The sequence below is a fragment of the Anabrus simplex genome, chromosome 2 (assembly GCF_040414725.1).
Source record: "Anabrus simplex isolate iqAnaSimp1 chromosome 2, ASM4041472v1, whole genome shotgun sequence".
Taxonomy (NCBI): Eukaryota; Metazoa; Arthropoda; class Insecta; order Orthoptera; family Tettigoniidae; genus Anabrus; species Anabrus simplex.
In genome coordinates this window covers 1,028,551,157-1,028,570,324 of record NC_090266.1, presented here as the reverse complement: position 1 = coordinate 1,028,570,324, position 19,168 = coordinate 1,028,551,157, and positions in this window count along the sequence as shown.

Below are 19,168 nucleotides of genomic sequence, written 5' to 3'. Positions count from 1 at the left end.
ACCTCTTGAGGCTAAGACGACCATGCACATAGAACTGTACATGTGAGAAACAGTCTTCTCTCAAGTCGAAAAAATAAATACATGTTCCTTTACTTTTAAAGGAGATTAAAATACCTATTTCCACACCTGTAACATCTTCAGTTTTTAATATATAAGCATTTTCACAGAAATAATTCAACTATTTTTCACTTCTTTTCACCCCCGTTAAGTGCCTTCTCCAAAAACAAAAAGGTGCATGTTCCATTATTCTTAAAAGACATTCCAAATACCAAGCTTCTTGTCTCTAACATGTTAAGTTATTGACATACAATGTAGATATACCAGAACTCATTTAAAAATTTCACCTGCTTCTCCAATTTTTTCAGCCATTTAAGTGGATTTTCTGGAAAAAAAAAAACATGTTTCATTATTTGTAAAGGAGATTTCAAATACCAATTTTCACGTCTGTAACATCTTCAGTTATTGAGATAAAAGTCAAAGATAAAGTCACCTCCGTACAGGCCATGAAGGCCCTTGGAGGAGTGGAAGGTAAAGGCTTCCACCGTTGTTAACCGCGGAACGTAACGGGGTAGAGTGGTTAGTGCTACGCCCGGCCGCCTTTGCCCCCAGGAGTTAACCTGGTACTCATTTTTGGTGTAGGCTGAGTGAACCTCAGGTCCATATGCACCTCCGGAAGTGGAAATCTCGTTTCTTAAATTTTACGACTTCCTGACGGGGATTCGAACCAACGTCCTTCCGGGCGAACCGAGCACGCCTTTAGCGCCCCGGCCAGGCAGTCCCTTGAGATAAAAGTATCCTCATAAAAAAGAATTCAAATGCTTATTCGCCCCAGCCCGTTAAGTTGCTAGTTGCTTTACGTCGCACCGACTCAGATAGGTCTTATGGCGACGATAGGAGAGGATAGGGCTAGGAGTGGGAAGGAATGGGCCGTGGCCTTAATTAAGGTACGGGTACAGCCCCAGCATTTGCCTGGTGTGAAAATGGGAAACAACGGAAAACCATTTTCAGGGCTCCCGATAGTGAGGTTCGAACCTACTATCTCCCGAATACTGGATACTGGCCGAAATTAAGCGACTGCAGCTATCGAGCTCGGTTCCCGGTAAGTTGACCCCCTCCAAAAATGCGTGTTCCTTTATTTTTAAAGGAGATTCCAAATACAAATTTTCACGTGTGTAATTTTAAGTTTTTGAGATATAAGTTTCTCCATAAAAAGAATTAATTTTTTCACGTTCTTTCATCCACACCTCTTAAGTGAATTTTCCGAAAACCAAAATACTTGTCTCTTTATTTATAATGGAGCTTCCAAATACAGATTATGACGACTGCAACATCTTCAGTTTTCAGATATATGTATCCTCATAAAAAGAATTATACTCCTTTTTCACTACCCCGCTCCCAAGTTGATATCCCCCAAAAATGCGCGTTCCTTTATTTTTAAAGAAGATTCCAAATACTAATTTTCAAGTCGTAACATCTTTAGTTTTTGAGATATAAGTATCCTCATACAAATAATTCAACTAATTTTACAATTAATTCACCCCCCCTTAAGTGGATTTTCCAAAGACAAAAGATTACTTGTTTCTTTACGTTGAAGGGAATTTCAAATACAAATTTTCATGTCTGTAACATCTTCAGTTTTTGAGATATAAGTATCCTCGTGAAAAGAATTCTACTCCTTTTTCATTCCACCCCGCCCGTCAAGTTTGTCCCCCCCCCCCGAAATGCGTGTCTCTGTATGTGTAAAGGAGATTCCAAATACCACTTTTACGTCTGTAACCTTCAGTTTTGAGATATAAGTTTCTGCATGAAAAGAATTCAATTTTTTCACTTCCTTTCACACTCCCCACTTAAGTGAAGTTTCCAAAAACAAACAATACGCGTTTCTTTAAAAGAGCCTCCAAATACCAATCATCACGACTGCAACATCTTCAATGTTTGAGATATATGTGTACTGTATATATATATATTATTTATTTATTATTTTATACTTTATTAGCTTCCTGGCTAATTTAAAGCCTACACTTCTTTACAACTCTTATAATAATTATAAGTTCTATTTGTTGTTGTTGTTGTTGTTGTTGTTGTTTGAGTCATCAGTCCATAGACTGGTTGATGCAGCTTCCATGCCACCCTATCCTGTGCTAGCCTTTTCATTTCTACGTAACTATTGCATCCTACATCTGCTCTTATCTGCTTGTCATATTCACACCTTGGTCTACCCCTACCGTTGTTACCACCTACACTTCCTTCAAAACCAACTGAACAAGTCCTGGGTATCTTAAGATGTGTCCTATCATTCTATCTCTACTTCTCGTCAAATTTAGCCAAATAGATCTCCTCTCACCAATTCGATTCAGTATCTCTTCATTCGTGATTCGATCTATTCATCTCACCTTCAGCGTTATTCTGTAACACCACATTTCAAAAGCTTCTATTCTCTTTCTTCCTGAACTAGTTATCGTCCATGTTTCAATTCCATACAATGCCACGCTCCGGACGAAAGTCATCTGGGACATACTTCTATTTTTTGCTATTTGCTTTACGTTGCACCGACACATATAAGTCTTATGGCGACGATGGGATAGAAAAGGCCTAGGAATTGGAAGGAACCGGCCGTGGCCTTAATTAAGGTACAGCCCCAGCATTTGCCTGGTGTGAAAATGGGAAACCACGGAAAATCATCTTCAGGGCTGCCGACAGTGGGGCTCGAACGGACATACTTCTAATGCCTATATCAATGTTTGAAGTGAGCAAATTTATTTTCTTAAGAACGCTCTCCCTTGCTTGAGCTAGTCTGCATTTTATGTCCTCCTTATTTCTTCCATCGTTAGTTATTTTACTACCCAAGTAACAATATTCATCTACTTCCTTTAAGACTTCATTTCCTAATGTAATATGTCCTGCATCACCTGCCTTCGTTCGACTGCACTCCATTACTTTTGTTCTCGACTTATTTATTTTCATCTTGTACTACTTGCCCAAGACTTCGTCCATACCATTCAGCAGCTTCTCGAGATCTTCTGCAGGCTCAGATAAAATAACAGTATCATCGGCAATTCTCAAGGTTTTGATTTCCTCTCCTTGAATTGTGATTCCCTTTCCAAATTCCTCTTTGATTTCCTTTACGTATACTGCCTCTTCTATGCAAACAGTGAAAACGAAGGGGAACAAACTGCAGCTTTGCCTCAATTCTTTCTGGATTGCTGCTTCTTCTTCAAAGCCCTCGATTCTTCTCACTGCAGAATGATTTTTATACAGATTGTTGATAATTCTTCGTTCTCGGTATCTGATCCCAATCACCTTCAGAATTTTAAATAGCTTGATCCAATCAACATTATCGAATGCCTTTTCTAGATCTACGAATGCCATGTACGTGGGTTTGTCCTTCTTTATTCGATCCTCTAAGATCAGACGTAAAGTCAGAATTGCTTCACGTGTTCCTACATTTCTTCTGAAGCCAAAGTGATCTTATCCCAACTCAGCTTCAACTTGTTTTTCCATTCTTCTGTAAATAATACGCGTTAAAAATTTTCAGGCATGAGATACTAAACTAATGGTGAGGTAGTTTTCACACCTGTCAGCACCGGCTTTCTTGGGAATAGGTATAACCACGTTCTGCCGAATATCGGATGGGACTTCTCCTGTCTCATACATTTTACACATTAAATGGTATAACATTGCCATGGTGGTTTCTCCTAAGGCAGTCAGTAATTAAGAGGTAATGTCATCAATTCCAGGTGCCTAGTTTCTATTTAGGTCGCTCACAGCTCTGTCAAACTCTGACCTCAAAACTGGGTCTCCCATTTCATCAGCATCAACAGCCTCCTCTTGTTCCAGAGCCAAATTATCTACATCTCTATCTTGATACAACCGTTGGATATGTTCCTGCCATCTTTCTGCTTTGTCTTCTTTCCCTAGATGTGGCTTTCCATTTGAGTTCTTAATATTCATACACGTAGATTTCCTTTCTCCAAAGATTTCCTTGATTTTCCTGTATGCAGCATCTACCTTTCCTAGGACCATACAACCTTCGACATCCTTGCACTTCGCCTTCATCCATTCTTCCTTAGCTACCTTGCAATTTCTCTCTACTTCAATCATTAATCGCCTGTATTCTTTTCTGCCCTCTTCATTTCTAGCATTCTTGTATTTTCGTCGTTCATCAATCAGGTCTAGTATCTCCTGAGTTATCCACTGATACTTAGTTGATCTTTTCTCCCTTCCTAACATTTCTTCAGCAGCCCTACTGACTTCATTTTTCATGACTATCCACTCTTCCTCTATTGTGTTTCCTTCAGCCTTTTCATTTAGTCCTTGTGCAACATGTTTCTTGAAACAATCCCTCACACTCTTTTCTTTGAACTTGTCTAGATCCCACCTTTTTTCATGCTTTCCTTTCTTCAATTTCTTCAACTTCAGATGGTATTTTATGACCAACAAGTTGTGGTTAGAGTCCACGTCTGCTCCTGGGAAAGTTTTTCAATCCAACACCTGGTTTCTGAATCTCTGCCTAGTCATAATGAAGTCTATTTGATACCTTCCAGTGTCTCCAGGTCTCGTCCACGTGTACAGCCGTCGTTTGTGTTGTTTCGAACCAAGTATCGGCAAGGACTAAATTACGATCAGTGCAGAATTCAACAAGGCGACTTCTTCTTTCGTTCCTTTGTCCCAATCCGAATTCTCCGACTGTATTACCTTCTCTTCCTTGGCCTACCACTGCATTCAAGTCTCCCATCACAATTAGATTATCATAACCTTTTACATATTGTATTAAATCTTCTATCTCTTCATATATTCTTTCGAATTCCTCATCATCCGCTGAACTAGTAGGCGTATAGACCTGTACTATTGTGGTGGGCATTGCTTTGGTGTCTATCTTGACTACAATAATTCTTTCACTTTGCTGGTCGTAGTAGCTTACCCGCCGCCCTATTTTCTTATTCAATTTTAAACCAACTCCTGCATTTCCCCTGTTTGATTTTGTGTTGAAAATTCGGCAGTCGCCTGACCAAAAATCCTGTTCTTTCTGCCAACGTACTTCACTTATACCAACTACATCTAACTTTAGCCTATCCATCTCCCTTTTCAGATTCTCTAACCTACCACAACGATTCACAATCCACGCTCCGACTCGCAGAATGTCAGTATCCATCTTCCTGATCGCCCCCTCTCGTGTAGTCCCCACCCGGAGATCCGAATGGGGGACTAGTTTACGTCCTGAATATTTTACCCGGGAGGAAGCCATCATCAGTACATGATTCATACAGAGAGAACTGTATGTCCTCGGGAGTTAGTTACAGCTGTAGTTTCCCGTTGTTTTCAGCCTGTAGCAGTGTCAACACAGCTAAGTCATGTTGAGTGTTATTACATTGCCATATCAGTCAATTATCTAGACTGCCGCCCTTGCAACTTCCGAAAGCATGATACCCCCCTTTCGATGAACCATTCCTTAGTCTTGTCTCTCAACAGATACCCATCCGATATGGTTGCACCTGCGACTCGGCTACTTGCCTCCCCACCGCGGCAAGGTCACATGGTTCGCAAGGAAGGGAGATGTATGTATCCTCGTAAAAGAATTAAGAATTAACCAGACGTGGCTAGAATCCCCGAATTAATCGGGAATCGAACAGGGACTCTCTGACTCCAATACACAAGATGTTTTTTTTTTCTCAGGAATATGACATTCTCTTAGAACACTATGGAACTACCGACGTCCCTTGAGTAAAACACCCACCAAGCTGTTCTCCACGAAATCCTAATATTATTTTCTATAATTCTAGTTATCGCTCAAGAAATGCTGGTTGGAAAAACATATATTGGGTATTTATTTCATTTCCCGATAACTCATCTTCTTGATTGTAATGCACATTACATTGCCTGCTTACAGAGCGCATGCTGGGCTGGGCACTGCTATCGCATTTACTTTCAGTGGCACGGATTCCATAATAGTTCAGTGGGAGTTTGTTTGTTGTTTTATTTTCTATCGTAGTATTATAGTTTCATTAGGAAGGCAATAATGTAGGATTTCCTTTTAATACGGCCAGCCTCGTGTTCTATTTTAATATGTGTTAATGAATCTCTCATTTTATATTATAATTGCTTATGGCTGTCGGTAGCCTAGTAAGGCAAACCTTCCAGTGAGGCTGGATAGCGTCTGTCGTGTAAAGGAATCTTAGTGTTATGTGGGGGAAGATAGTGTTGTGTGTGGTATATAAGTTGCAGGAATGTTGGGGATAACAAAACCCCAGTCCCCGAGCACTGGGAATTAAGCGTTTACAATTAAAATCCATCTACAAAGCGGAAATCGAACCCGGAGCTCTTTGAAACGAAGGCTGTTATTCTGACCATTCAGTAAAAGAGCCAGACAATACGATAGTTCTTCGTGTACGAGGGAAATATCTCATCTCAGTGGCCATTATTCCATAAAGAATGTGAGGATCATCCCACACTCCACAATTTATCTGTATAAACTGTTATTGCCATTAATTGTCGTAATTTAAAACTAAAACACAAATCACAATATATCAAGAACGTTATTGAAATTCACTATGGGAAAGAGTTTCATTCTGAGCAGTTTGGTATTGGGCGTGAGGACGTCTTCGCTTCATCTTAAACTGATCTTTAATCCACATAGCTGCAGGTGACGCAAGTGCTGCGAGAGGAGCGTGTGCTGAATCAGAGCGCCGTAAAATGTCTTGTAATGCAAGTACATCAAAATGTGAAAATCCAGTAAGTCCTTGAAACAATCGCAAGTTCAGTTTCGTAAAACAGGAGGCGAAACAGTGAAGCTTAATTTCTATGTTTCAAAGTATACAAAAATTCCGTCTTTAAGTGGGCTCAACCATTTAAATAAACTGTTCTGTTGGACATATTTATAGTTTTGCAACCAGGGAAGTACTTGGAACAATGAAGGTGTGACTGATTTAAATATAGTAAATATTCGCCATAGTCCGCCTCTGTGGTGTAGTGGTTAGCGTGATTAGCTGCCACCCCCGGAGGCCCGGGTTCGATTCCCGGCTCTGCCACGAAATTTGAAAAGTGGTACGAGGGCTGGAACGGGGTCCACTCAGCCTCGGGAGGTCAACTGAGTAGAGGTGGGTTCGATTCCCACCTCAGCCATCTTGGAAGTGGTTTTCCGTGGTTTCCCACTTCTCCTCCAGGCGAATGCCGGGATGGTACCTAACTTAAGGCCACGGCCGCTTCCTTCCTTCTTCCTTGCCTATCCCTTCCAATCTTCCCATCCCTCCACAAGGCCCCTGTTCAGCATAGCAGGTGAGGCCGCCTGGGCGAGTTACTGGTCATTCTCCCCAGTTGTATCCCCGACCAAGAGTCTGAAGCTCCAGGACACTGCCCTTGAGGCGGTAGAGGTGGGATCCCTCGTTGTGTCCGAGGGAAAAGCCGACCCTGGAGCGTAAACAGATAATGATGAAATATTCGCCATAAACGTCATCAACAAACGAAGGAACACTTACCCTAGCTATTTTTGTATGTCTAACTGCTGATGCTTCACCCCTTTTTAAAATGCTTTTTATTCGGGACGTCGACCTAAGAACACCTTTTGCCCCTACTTTGCACCATATGTTGTGAACCTGCGTGTATTTGGAAATTGCGGAAGTGTAAAGGAAAAGGACATTAAGGATGACACAAACACCCAGTCCCCAGGGTTGGGATATTGATAATTTACAATTAAAAAGCCCTGGCCCGGCCGGGAATCGAACCCGGGGCCGCCGGGTGACAGGCGGACGCGTTCCCCCCACACCGCGGGGCCGGATAATGCTGCACCCTACACATCTAAAAATTCAGAAGTCCCCACTGTCTCATCTTCTGATCGTGTGTCACTTTCATGAGCTCTCTATACTCCACAGAAGTGTACCACCAGCTCACGTACGATGAGTGTTGGGTACTTCGTATGAAGAGAGCGACGCCTTGGGAAGGTCTGATGACTCACTTGTTCTTTTTACAGGGCGACAGAGAAGAGAAGAGTAGGTGGCAGCAATAGTTATTCACGAGATGTGTTGAGATAACCGTATACTGTTCAAATTATTCTCGGAATACCTTGCTTCCTGTAATTTTGTTTAAGGAAACAGTAACACAAGACGGTTCAGAAGATGCATTTCTTTGCGCGAAGACTTTGACATGATGCACTTAGACAATAATGTTATTTGTTTTACGTCCCACTAACAAGATTTTTATGATTTTTCGGAGAAGCCCAGCTGCCAGAATTTTCTCCCGCAAGAGTTCTTTTACGTGCCAGTAAATGTACCGACAAGGATCTTCAAATACCACCGGACTGAGCCAGGATCGAACCTACCACGTTGGGCTCAGCAGGCCAGCTCTCCACCGTCCAAGCTACTCAGCCCGGCGTTGCATATACAGTAGAATTATGGGTGGCAAGCGTGATTCATACCAACAACATAGCCGTACTAAAACATGGAATGCCGTGAAATCTTCGGAAGTTAGAGACAACAATGGGATGTGAATCGTATAATTTCGTGTGGCTGTTGTTAGCCTGTTGCAGCCCTTATAAGGCAGACCCTCCCATGACGGTCGGTGGTATCTGCCGTGTATTAAACATTGCGTGTTAGTGTAGTGGACGATAGTGTCGTACTGAGCCCATAGTTCTACATTGCTGAAAGCACCGCCGCACAGCTAGGTAGGGCCAGCTGCGAGAGGGAGAAAAAAACGCGCATCCATTTTCTTATTGCAAGCTCGCCTCATGTTCCGCGGTGTGTCAACTCACAGCAAGAGGTGATCCCCAAAATATCGAACGAGGTCGGAACATTTCGGAAGACCTCGGGTAATTAATAATGAAATTCTGGCTAATAACCCGCATTGTGAGAGACTTCGACACTGTCATTAGCGAAGAAATAATTAATTAAGAATTTTGGGAAACATTTGATGAAGCTAACTTCACAGGGTGGAAATGTGTTTAATTCTGCTCAGAGAGAAGTTAGCATACCTGAAGGCAGAGTGGAGTTATACGTGTCAAGGACATAGGTCAAAATACACGGGAATCATCGAGCGCAGAATTAATTAATTCATTAATTAATTTCGCCCTAAAATAACCAGGAGAAATCAGCGAACAACACCACTGTGATTGAAAAAATAGGCGGAATCTCTGGGGTGAGTCTCAAAGAAATCGGTCCAGTGGTCATCAAATAGAACCATTGCACAATGATAGATAATGCAGTGTACCGCGTCTCTAGAGAATGCATAACTACCACGACAAGACTCAACATTCAGTGGTCCGAGAGGACGAACCTGCGTCAATTGATGTCGAGAAGAGGACTTCCATAAGTTAAAGTGTAGAAGATAGACTGGGAAATCTCAAAAGCCATTTGGCTTCAGAGACGAATTAGATATTTAAACATTGTATTTACGACATCCATCCCGGTAGGTGGGAATACCATAGGAATTAATTTGTATGATTCAGGAACTTCTGCATAGAAAGACAATGAAGTTACAGGTAGCTTTTTGGAATTATTACTGACAAGGTTATTTTGATAATATCTGAGGGAGAACTGTTGGTTTCTGGGAGAGATACCATCATTGTCCCACGGTCATCCACGTCTGGGGAACACCTGTGAAGAGGAGGTGGAAAAATTCCACGGCTGCACCAGTTGACTGGTCGATACGAGGCGATGTGGTTCATTTTGTTTATATGAGTATCATAAAATTTGTTAGTAGGTTAAGTCGTGTTCAAGAAAATTAATGTGTGTTGCCTCAAAACGAGTGCAGAATCAGTGTATTGATAAGGTAGTATTTAAACTAAGAATGCATCCTACCATTATCATCATCATCATCATCTGTTTACCCTCCAGGTTCGGCTTTTTCCCTCGGACTCGGCGAGGGATCCCACCTCTACCGCCTCAAGGGCAGTGTCCTGGAGCTTCAGACTCTTGGTCAGGGGATACAACTGGGGAGTATGACCAGTACCTCGCCCAGGCGGCCTCACCTGCTATGCTGAACAGGGGCCTTGTGGGGGGATGGGAAGATTGGAAGGGATAGGCAAGGAAGAGGGAAGGAAGCGGCCGTGGCCTTAAGTTAGGTACCATCCCGGCATTCGCCTGGAGGAGAAGTGGGAAACCACGGAAAACCACTTCGAGGATGGCTGAGGTGGGAATCGAACCCACCTCTACTCAGTTGACCTCCCGAGGCTGAGTGGACCCCGTTCCAGCCCTCATACCACTTTTCAAATTTCGTGGCAGAGCCGGGAATCGAACCCGGGCCTCCGGGGGTGGCAGCTAATCACACGAACCACTACACCACAGAGGCTCCTACCATTATGAGGGGCTAAATTAAGAGCTTGCTGACTGGTGAGATGTAGCCCGGATGACGCCACGTCAAGCAGGCCCGTCTATTTCAAATATTATGTTTTTGTACTTAGAGATGTTAATGCTTGACCCTTTTAATTAATTAATAAATTATAACACTGTGTTGTATATGTGGCGTGTGTAGAATTAAGTATGTTGCAATGACGATGATGTGTCCTGTTGGTATTCCATAGTAGATACGAATTGTCTGTTATTTATGTCAGCGCGCGAAGCGTTAACTGACAAGTTAATATTATAATGGAAATCAGTGAAATAATGTTCATACTGGTAAAATGTATAATAATGATACTGATAAAGATAACCATTATAAGTGTGAAAAGTTAAATAATAATCATAATCATAATAATATTCACGTTAGGATTAAACTGAGATAATAATAATAATAATAATAATAATAATAATAATAATAATAATAATAATAATAATAATAATAATAATAATAATAATGCATTCAGCAGTTAGGTAAATGAGATTTGCAGTTTATATCGAAATCCAGTGAAGCAGCGTAAAATTTGTCACTTTGGAAAATCAGTTCTTGTGACAACGTGTATTTGTGATAGAAAATTTTGCTCCTGAGGTCTGGAAAAATTTTGAGAAGTTAATTTTGATATCATTATAAAGTTGTTTGGTTATGGGATCGTTTGTACTTAAAAGTTTTCAAGCCAAAAGAAAATGGATTTTGATGGAAATGAAATATTCTGCGAATAGTTAGGAAGAAGTTAAAGGGAGGGTAAGCCTGTATATTATGAGCGATATGTAGTAAGCAGGATTCCGAGGATAAAAGGCCCTGTAGTTCGATGGAGATGATTTTTTGTGACAGGGTATACATGTTGATGAGTAATAATATTTCTGACACAGGCTGTATAAGAGGAGCAATGTCCTGCAGCGATCCAGAAGGATTGAAAAATATAAGGGTTGCCAAATACAAGTGAGTGCGTTGTTAGTTTATTTTCCTCCGCTTAATAATATGCTTAAATTCAGCGGGTAGTCTCGCCTGCTCTGAGGTCGTGTTTGGTTTGTGCGTGTCGCACAAAATGTTCGGTCGCTGCACACACAGCACACACTTTCGAGCTTGGTCGCGGAGCAAGGGCGGCGACTAGTTTAAGTACAAGATGATGTTCTCCCATGATTATTATTTTATGTAAGTCCGTAGGTAACGTCAGTCAAGTCAAGGTGTCGATTCTATTTGATATCAGCGAACTGCATTTTATGATAGCCGACCTCACGAACAAAATACATTCCTACACACGGTCGAGATAATACTTATCTATTGTAAAATTGAATCTTATTATATGTTTTTACGAGACGAAAACATCGGGAAATGGAAACATCGCGGGTGAGAGAATGAATTTTATTAGATTGAGAGTTTATACTGCGTATGTTGATGAGGTCTTACTTCATTCAATAGTTTACGACGATACATGTTTGGAGTGTTGACATTGCAGGTCATTTGGAGCCTCGCACTCGAGTTATGCCGTGAATATCTTGATGGCTGTGATTATTGTTTCAGTAATATTACGTAATATCAAACGAGATTTGAGTTTACTTTTATTTAGCCAGTTTCACCGCTTGTGTTTAAATTACAGCAGGAATGTATTAAATTATTCGAACCTGTTATTTAATTTCGATTTCACGTTTTATCGTATGAAATCGACAGTTAATATATCCAGATTCGAGTTCATTTCTGTAGCTAATTTTACTTCATGTGTTAGAATTTCAACGTGAATCAGATTTAAATATCCGGACATTATGTTAAAGTTTCGATTTCGCCCGACAGTATGAGTGAATATGTAGATATCATAATGTTGGCTCAACGATAGATTTAGGACGCCGTGTGTATTATAATTATCGTAAGAGGCGAGTAGACACTGTAGCGTTGACTCAAGGACAGGTTTAGGACGCCGTCTGTACATAGTCAAGTCACAGGTTAGGCATTTTTGCGAATCGAATTGGACGATGTTAGTGTCTACTGTAGTGGATGCAGATACAGAATTTATTAGCAGTTACTGTTTAGGCCATGTTTCGGCATAATCTTTAATAGCTGGAAGGTGCTCCCATAATAGTGTTGCATCAGTAGTGGCATAAATGTAAGGGTTTCCCCATTTGAAAACCTGGCTAATGGAGACTGCGTTGAAGTTCGATGAACTTTCGTTGCTGTTTGTTTCATTTTCTTTACTTCAAGATGTATTGTTCGGGTGTACGGTATGCTAGGATAGTGCAGTATGTTGACACTTAGTTTTTTGTAGGATTTACACTACGAATGCGGTTTCGATTCGTCAGCTGTTATTATGTTTCATTTTCATTTTACGTTATTCATATTATTTAGGTGAGACGTTGATCTACCAATCCCTTGTAGCTTTGTTTAACGGGACAAGTGTAGGTAGACAGATTTGTAATTGTAGTTACGTAAAATTGGAAAGATTTCATGTTGTTTGTTTTATATTGTGGAGTTGTACTTTAACGAATTTAACGACGTAACTGTTTCATAACCTGAAAATTGATTTTGTAAGAAAAAATTTGGAGTGATTTATTACTTTTATTTAACTTCAGGTTTGGCGTTTCTTCTAAACGCATAATGAATTAATGTTTCCCTGCATTTCGCATTTTTGTTCCTTCAGAACGATGTAAGGTAAGATCCCCTCGTATCAAGTGTTGATCAAGGGGTGATGCATGTTTCAGCATTGGGATGCATCTATAGTCTAACTTAAGGGTGTCACTGGATGACAATAGATGGCGGAACTTTACTTTGACTGTGATAATTGCTGTTAAATTGTAATGAACACCATGCTTTCAAGTAATATTTCGCAAGCTATCCACAGCAACTGATAGTCAGTTTAGTTCGATTAAGGATCCATTCGGGGGATGTTCCAATATCCGAGAGCATAGTCGACTGGTGGATAACCTTAATTAAATGTATATCTGGAATTCTACTTGTTGAAGGTCAGATTTTCCGCGGATCGTGTGAGTTAACTCCCAGTTATAGTTCGAGTCAAGGTTGCCCGCTTTTCAGGTGTTCTATTCTTTTTATGGTTTTGCTGTCCACAAATCTTACATTGCATTTCCACACTTTGAAGGACACTAATGTAAATAATTTCAATGTCCTTTCACCATTCACATTTGCCTTGTGACTGCGTTACAACATGTTGGGACAAATTTAACTGATTTTTCTTGCCTATTTAGTAAATATAATTATCGTTATTTCATTGAATGCATTTTTATCAGGCACATTTTTGCTCCTCATTTGAAGTAGTTATACTCTCCTCTGAACCCTATCATTTGGTCAATCAAGTGACTGAAAAAACTCCTAGCGACCCTAAGATACAAGAATACAAGATACAAGGCAGACGACCAACGATGGAACGGTAAGTTCAATGGCTCAGTACGTGGTGTGTGAGTTGTAGGAATGTTGGGGTCAATACAAACATCTAGTCCCCAAGGCCAGGGAATTAACCGTTTAAGATTAAAATACTTCACCAAGCCCGCGATCTATCCCGTGGTCCCGAAGTCCGAAGGTGAAACCGCAGACATCTCAGCATAAATCCGGACAGTTGATGGGTAACCCAACTGCTTTTGGCTACAGGCGTGGCAAGGATCTGGCCATCCTACCGCAAGTAATCTCCGGCTGATCCGTGGTCCCCCTGACCTAGTCGAGCATTTTCGTTAAGGTTTCCTGTTATTAAAATTTGGCCTCAAACTATCATATTATTGCTCCTAATATGTTAATGAGCACATATTTAACCTATTTAACCATATTGGTTAGGTGAAGGTACTTTAAGGAAACTATGTTGTGTGTTGTGTGTGGCGACAATTGCCTTTAGAGAAATTGTAAGATTTGTTCAAAGTGAATCAAGGAAAATGTGCTCCCCCGTGGTGCCATACCGCTGACTAGAAATGTTTCGCGGTTGACAACAATTCAACATCTGGTGTAAATTTAACCTTACACCGAAAATATGAAATACTTTTTTCGGATAAACAATGTTCGTTCTCACACACTGACAGAGACACGTGCTTGGAATCTGATTTTTTAAATTTTTAACGTACGAAAGATGGACTCCAATTTCGCTAAATGTCGTTTGATTTGAGGTTGCTACATAATTGTTACGTTTTCCCCTTTTTTGATAATGCTGGTACTGTAATATGAAAATGGTATACAGAATGTAAGAAGAATGATCAAGAAAATTAAAATAACGATAGGCACCAAACCTCTAAAGTAAGAGGTATGATGTGGTGGCTAGTGTGTATATATGTATAAGAATAGAGATTAAATATATTAAATATGTGCTCATTAAAATAACAGGAGCAATAATATGATAGTTTGTGGCCATAATTTAATAACAGGGAAATATAAGTGATTATTTATAGCATGATTTTGATATGTTTGATTACTTTTCAGTTAGAGAGCTTTTGAAGTGTTTTGGAAACAGCAGTAATTGAGTAAAATGCAATTTACTATTGTTTCTTAAGATTTTGTGTTTGATGAAGGTACTATAAGCAAACTGTTTTGTGTGTGAAATTGAAAGTCATAATACAAATTTGGTAGTGCACAAAATGACGATGATAAGAACGTCACGCCGTGGTCAATGGATGCCTTGAGTGAGACACATTTAGTCACCGAGGCTTGCCGGAAATAAAACACAAGTGATAATAATCATAATTAAGAAACAATCAATGTTTAAATCAAAACGTGCAAACTTAACACTTGTGCAGTGGTTTTGGTGTGTGTATTGCTATGTATATTTTTCATAGCTCTTCTCGGGTGTTGAGAGTGATTTAAGATTTCTTTTCATATGCGGGCGTGTTTTAATTCTGTGTTGGTATTTCTTGTTTGCGCTTTTGTTGCGTCAAACTAACGTTGTTTATAGTGCACATAACTGAGCCGTGAAGCTCGTTGTACAGTGATAGAATATTGAGTAGGGTGACCACTAGTACAAGTTGTAATCGTACAACAGGGCTACAGACTTCAGTCATCATTCATTATAATTAGTATTATTATTGACCCGATTCATTAGAGTTTATATTCTGATTTTCATAATTTAGATTGTAGTATTAGTTAGATATCACGCATCTTATGTCATCGAATCATTCGATAAGGGAATTCTGTGTGTAATCCTTACGATTGTAAATAAGTGAGATTTGTTGATTTGAAAACAAAGTCATATTTTAACTTGTAACTGTAAGCAGAAGACATTGTTTAACCAAGGCTCTGTTTAACCGATGTTTCCTTAGGCAAGAAAGTTTCTGTTGACACGGATAGTTTGTAACCGTTCCTACTCGTGGGGAAGCTAGTAAGCCACATGACAAATTTTGTATCGCGCGTGGCCACGTGGCTTCGAGCTTGCTCCCGTATTCGCTAGCTACCTTGTATCAGTGTTGACCCCTGTAAAAGGGAGACCCGTGGACATGACTAGATTTTTTAAGTCGATGTAACGATAGTAGAGACGTCTAATATGAGTGGCAATGCGTACTGATCTGATGGAAAAGCGGCAACATCTAACTGCGAGGCAGAACGTCTGAATGCAAGTTTATTTCAGTATATTCACCAAAGGCTTGGTGCCGGCTTCTGTAGATATATAGGCAGTATATATCGGCCTTAATCGATATATTCAGTTAACAGTCGCCAGTGTACTTCGAATTCATAATTGAATTCTATTGCGTTATTCGCGAACGTTGTTTGAGAATTGAATCATACGTATTGTAGATGCATCTAACATTACATAGAACTATTTTATTTATATCAACAGTCTCTATATTAGCTATCAGGACGTGTGAAACTCGAGTATGTAGCGTGCCTAAATATTACATGTTCTTCAGTGAAGTCTTCCAATTTTTGACAATGAATTTGAGTGGACGTTACCACATGGAGGTCATTACACTCGGACAGGGAAAGTACGCCAACTTCAGGTACGCAAGAAGATTTGATAACACACGACAGCTTCCAACTGCAACCCGGACGGGGTGCTTCCGGGAGTACGAAGTTCAAGAGCGGTGGTTGCAGACATACGGTAATTACAGCATCAGACATGTTATGCATAAATAACATAATGAAGAAGAAGTTAATCAGCGGAAATATAAAATTTAACTCACGTAAAATGCCACTAGCTTATTAAATTGACATCAGGTTTCCTTGTATGTAACAACAAATTTCACAGGGTATTTATTATATTATTCAAATAAAGTAATGCAAGATAATTGCGATGTAAATTATAATTATGAGTTCAGTTTTCTCTTAATAATAGTAATTGATTCGATTTCCAAGTACAATCTTCAATTGTGGAAATGCGACCACAATCTACATCTGTCCGGATCCATATTCCTGTATATTGCCAGGTGTGTGAGTTTATCACCCCACGCCTTCTGAATAATACACATAAGAGGTATGTTCACCGAATTAGTCGCTTATTACAGTGGCTGGCACTCAACTAATTTAAAGAGCAATTGTGTGAATGCAAATAATAATATTAGCGTTAGGAAAAACCACAAGGTTAAGTGTAAGCAGCATTATAAATATAACAGCTGGTTATCACCGAACCGGTGCATATTTTATTGTGATTATTGGATTATTGTGATTATTTGATTATTTGCGATCATACTTTCAGGTACTTAAAGCTCGATGAATAATAAACGTGGAAATATATGTGTGATTGATGTTTAATTAATTAATTGACAAGTATAATGTCGCTAGCGTCTGTTCAGTAGACAGCATTTTTTTTCTGATAAAGCAAGGCGAACGGCCTTAGAACAATTAGAAGTATGAATAAGTATCACAACCATGTGAAGTATAATAAATTATAATTGTGAGATAAAGTATAATAATGACCAAACTTAATTAGTGTATTGTTTTGTGAGGATCATCATTCCTGAGGGAAGCTTTGAGCCATGAAAGTCCATAAAGCACCAGTTTAGTGGAAGATCCAGAGTTCGATCACGAGAGTGACATAACATTGTTCTTGTAAACAAATTTTTCAGATTCTATTGAGCATAAAAATTGTGTGAGCTTCATTACGGTAGTTTAACAATTGGCATTTTGAAGTTTGGTAACTATTGTGTAGATTGAGATTCAGGCAATGTTATTTTAACGGAGTTAACTAAAGCTTTTTTTAAATGAAATTCAGCATTGATTCAAGAAATTTCAATTAGTTTTAAATTAATCAATCAAACTATTTGTGAGTAATGAAATAAATTCATTATTTTTTATTTAGAACTAGCTGATGTACCCGTGCTTCGCTACGAAATTCTGGTGTACACGTTGTGAGCAAGATTGTATTAAATTGCATAGCTCTTAACGTTACGCATGGGCGCCTACAGGATCTTTTCCGGGGGAGGGGGCACATCAACAATTTTCTTGAATATAAAAACCAATATAACGTCAGCAATAGAAATTTCTGGTTATATTATGATATTAGACAAATGAACATCAACCCTTTTAGAATTCCAGGGAGGGGCAAGTGACCCCCTTGTGTTCCCTTGCCCCCCTCCCCTTTGCAGGCGCCCGTCAAGTTACCCTAGAAACGTGACGGGGAAGTCACCAAACATCTTTTCTCATATGAAGACTGAGTTAAGGGAATTTTTACTGTAATGGTAGACCCGCTTGCATACCATCAGTCACAATCAGGTTGGGAAGTTTTCATTATAATGGTAGACACTCACTCTCCACCTGCCTTTTTACATCCTCAGAAAGACTGTCTTGGTGGTTTCACCAAATGAAATGAACATACATTACAATAACGTCAGTAAGAATGGCGCGAATGAAAGCAATGCTTTCATATGAAATACTCGATCAAATAAAATACCACACATTTTGTCACTTTTAAAGAAAAGGACTACACCGCCGATCTAACAGTCCAAAATTCCAGAGCTGGAGTGAGCAAGCCGCAGACAGCCGTGATTCGTGAAAATTCTTAGTCTTTCTTCAGCGGGGAGAGGGTCGAACAGTGGAGACTCCCAGGGCAAAAACTATGCCCTTTCACTAATCTGTTTCCTAGGACTACCCGATGAGTCAGAAAATATCAATTCACTGCACTGGCGGCGGAAATATCTATCTGATTTGGAGGCAATTTTTTCCTCCAAGTCAGAGTAGAAACCCCCACTTCACTGATAATTTGCAATAAAATGAATGTAGAATTTAATAAAAGTGAAGAGGAAGAAGCTTTTCTTAAGAAACGGCTCTTTTTCAGGATTGAATTTTGTGTTATTTAGTGAATTGTTGTGCTATAATTTGGAATAGACCTAAATTGTTCTAAACCAGGCCATACTATTACTAAGTCAGCCACTGCCTTAAGTATACATACTGCTCATTCAAGACGGCGCGCGTCAGACTAGGGATCGAATAACTGGAATACTATGAAGAACCAGTGTGTTACGTACCAGCTGTATCAGAAAATGTATAAATCAGAGGAATGGCATGCTAAAGAAGAAAATGTTCTAACTCCCAGTCTATTTCCCGCCAGTATTCAGTCAGGCTATAATAATTGGTACTCAGCAGTAATCCCATCTATCGGAGTTGAGAGGCAGCATAAGAGACAAATAACATCACAAAAAACAATGGTCAATGTAATGTTATTGTTGATCAATGGTATGCGCTTTCGATATTGTAGACCTTCACATGCAGTTTTCTTCCGACTCTGAAATATCACTCATCATAGTCGGCACGGTAAAACTGAATAAAACATAAATGGTCGGAAATTGTATTCTCTGTAACTTATGTTATGTAGTACTTTTCGATAGGACCAAAACATAGGTATTTAAAAATTAAATTTTATCGCCTTCCCCTAAACTACAATTTCATCCAGGGTGAATAAAATTGTTTATAGCTTAGACTGTAGTATCTTAGTCCC